The sequence below is a fragment of the Pteropus alecto genome, unplaced genomic scaffold (assembly GCF_000325575.1).
Source record: "Pteropus alecto unplaced genomic scaffold, ASM32557v1 scaffold92, whole genome shotgun sequence".
NCBI classification, from domain to species: domain Eukaryota; kingdom Metazoa; phylum Chordata; class Mammalia; order Chiroptera; family Pteropodidae; genus Pteropus; species Pteropus alecto.
In genome coordinates this window covers 8,871,228-8,874,775 of record NW_006432447.1, presented here as the reverse complement: position 1 = coordinate 8,874,775, position 3,548 = coordinate 8,871,228, and positions in this window count along the sequence as shown.

Sequence of the window (3,548 nt, the reverse complement as noted above, 5' to 3'; positions counted from 1 at the left end):
GGAAGAGACGGCAGAGTTCTTCAGCCATTTCCTAGCAATTTCACAACCACTACCAAAGGAAATCAGTGTAACACTGCAGCCTGGCCTGTGTTAGAAAAAAAAAAGTGACTAATATATCATCAAAGAATTGTGATTTGAATTCTCTCCCAGCATACATTTATTTCTTTTATCTTAGCTACATCTGTAACCACCTTACTGTGAAACAGCATAATCAACGACTGCATTTCAGACAGAGGTGATAATTTTCAGTCAAAATTTTAGCTTGAAAATGCTCTTCCTTCTCCCTTTGGCAGCGGCTCTCAGAAATGGATTTTGCTGGAAGCCTTCTATCTGCATCACTCTAATTGCTTTATTTATGTTGCAAATCACTGATTTGGTATTTGGGAAATTGCCACTTTTGGGGCAGCAAAGCTTTTAGTTAATGGATTGATGAATTTCAAGCTTGTTTATAATTATTTCTTTTTATAAAGGCCCTTACTGTTCTAACGCATCATTTATTATGCTCAGGATAGTGATAAACAATGACCTCTTACCATTTACTTGAACTCTTGGTGTCAAAATAAAACTGAAGACCATATTTATCTAATCTTCACTTATGACATCTTGGTACTTGCTTTAAAAACCAGATTGGATAAACCAGTCTTCTCTATCAACCAAACAAAATACCTTCTTCCCTGAATATCTGATCTTCTTGAATGAGGGCATGAAATAACAAAGTCGTGTGCCTATTTTGGCTGTCGAGACCTGGTTATGTCACTGTGCCTTGACTTTTCTTAGTTTCTATTTCTCATCAATGAATGAAGAAATTTGGATTAGAATGACCACTTGATGAGCTTTTTTGTGTACTGTTGTTTTATTTTAAGCAATAGAGTTCTTCAAATGAAATTTTACTTAAGAACTCTGCTATAGAAAACAGTGTGTTGGTTTTCTACTGCTGCATAACAAATCACCCCAAAGCTTAGTGGCTTAAAGCAACAGTAATAATTTATTATCTCCCACAGCTTCCATCAGCTGAGAATTTGAGAATGACTTGGCCAAGTAGTTCTGGCTTGGTGTTTCTCGTGAAGTCGAAGTCAGGTGTCAACTGAAGGCTTGACTAGGGCAGGAAAATACAAAGATTTCACTTCTAAGGTGACTTATGCAGCTGGCAAGATGATGTTGGCTGTTGACTGGAGCCTCAGTTGTCTTCGCCTGAGCCTCTCCACAGGGGTGCATAGTGTTCTCAGTATGGCCGCTCCCTTCCCCCAAGACATGCTTCTTCTCTACTGCCGGGATAGAATGTTTTCTTCCACCTTCCCCTGGTCTTTGACTGTGCTCTGGCGGCAAGGAATTTTGTTGCCCCTCTCCCAGCAGTGTAAAGCTTTTGTTTTATAGGAGATAATGGTCCTAGCAAGAGAGCAGGGCTTTGTGCCTGCCCTCCCCACTAAGCCTCAGTTATTCTAGTCAATGAAACCAGCTCTCAGATGTTTGCACCCCTTTCTTTCCTGGTTGTGCTCCAGGCAACTCAGTGGCAGAAGGCAACAGAAATCATTAGATTGGGGCTGAGGTCAGGCTCCATCCAAGTCTCTAACCCAGTCTCCATACATCATCACCCTGAGCAAACCCATTGGTGCTGGCATTTTCTGCTCTTCACTGTGGGAAAATCAGGGGCCTCAGATTGGGGATGGGAGGCTGGGCTCCTTGTTTAGATCCCACAAATTTGCCGTTCTGTTTTAGGGACGCCGTCAGCCTATCTGATTCATGGAAGATACTTGCAAATATTTATTTTCCTTCACATCATGTTATGAGCCTACTGTTCCCTTTTTAGTTGACTTGGAAGGGTAAATTGTGGGGAGTGCTTTGAGTTCTTTTAGAGCAAATGTAAACTGCCCATCTGCTGAGCACCTTCTCTGTCGCAAGCATGTCGGCAAGCATGCGATGTTCACACTCTCGTTCTTTCTTTAGACTCTACTGTGAACACAGGATTGCTACCCCTGTCTTACTGGTGAGGAAACTGAGGCATCGAAAGTTGTTATTCATATGATACATCTCATCTTAGATGCTGGGGCAGGTTTTGAACCCATGGCTCTTATCTTTCTGCTATAGGCTGTTACACCTTGGAAGGTAACGTTCAAAGGTAGGGTTAGGTTAGTGTTTGCTGTGAGAAGTAGGGAGTAAAAGAACTGGAGGGCCCCCCTGGCACAGCTGCTTTTCCTCCCTCCTCCTTACCTCTGTCACTATTGATGAGAAAGAGGCAGGGGAGAGGTGTCTGTTTTGATGGGGGGGTGGCCCTACAGGGTCAGGCCCGTGTCCCTACGCCCCACCCCAGAAGCACAGAAGAATCAAACAGGTTCACTTCTAGGTAGGATGTGAGGGCCTCCTGGCTGGAAAGGCCTTGTGGGGGTTTTGGCCTCAGTAGTTTGCAGTTAATAAGTCCTCACGTTTCCCTCCCTCCAGATAGTTCCTCTGTAGAGGTTTTCTTAGCATACAGGGCTTGTCACATTAAGTACTGACGTCAGAAGCATTTATTTTCACTTGTTTCGAGGAGGGAAAAGGTTAGATCCTGGCTGAGCCTAAGGGGAGAGGAAGGCAGTGCATGCCCTCCATCCCCAGCACAGGCACACTCATGCTCCCAGGTGACCTGGGATGGGGCACTGTCTCCCTCCCCAGTGGGATTCTCTAAGGGAATTGGTCAGAGGAGGCCCAGACTCTGCATGTCCTGGGACCTGGCTCTGCCAGTCAGAGAAGGACACCGTGAGGAAGGTGTCTGACCCACCACCACCTCCATGTCTCAAGTCCTACAAAGCCCTGGCCGCCTCTATTTGGGGAGAGCCTCGAAGGCAAGTGTTTCTCCCGGTTATTGCTGGCTCCAATTTCCCGCTTCTGCTGATTTCTTTCCATTTTGTCTCTTGTGGCCATATCCTTCTTTCTAACTTGTATTCACCTGAACTCTTATTTTAGTCTCTACTGTTACATGCCCATTGCTAGTATACAGATTTGGGACCCATTGCCCCTACACAAAAAAATTATGTTTTATCCAACACGAGCTTTATAATTGCTTAAGCTATAAATAATCCCTGCTGTAAAAGGATTGCCATATCAGCATGATACTAAGGTGTGTTTGGTCATTTATTAAATAATAATTTAGCAATTAATAATTTATTTAGCAATTATTCTTATAGTGATTTCAAGGTAATATCAGTAAAGTTACATTTAGCTTTGCTTAAAAAAAAAAAAAAAACAGGTACTTTACGTACACGGTCTTATTTAACCCTTACAACAAGTGTAAGGGGAAGGGATCAGTCTCTCCATGTTGACACAGAGGCACAGAGAGGTTAAGTTACTTGCCCAAGGTCTCATGGCTGGGAAGCAGCAGATTTAGAATTGGAAACCAGGTCGATCTGTTGGTAAAACCCGATGTTCAATCTTCTATACCGAACAAATTTTGACTTCACCCAGGCTTTGTCTTGCTCTCCTTACCCTCCCTCTGCCTTGTGGCCTCTCCCATCAACCTCCTCGTGATGCCCTGGATTTGTTTTTAACACACAGGTAAGTACGAAGGATAGATT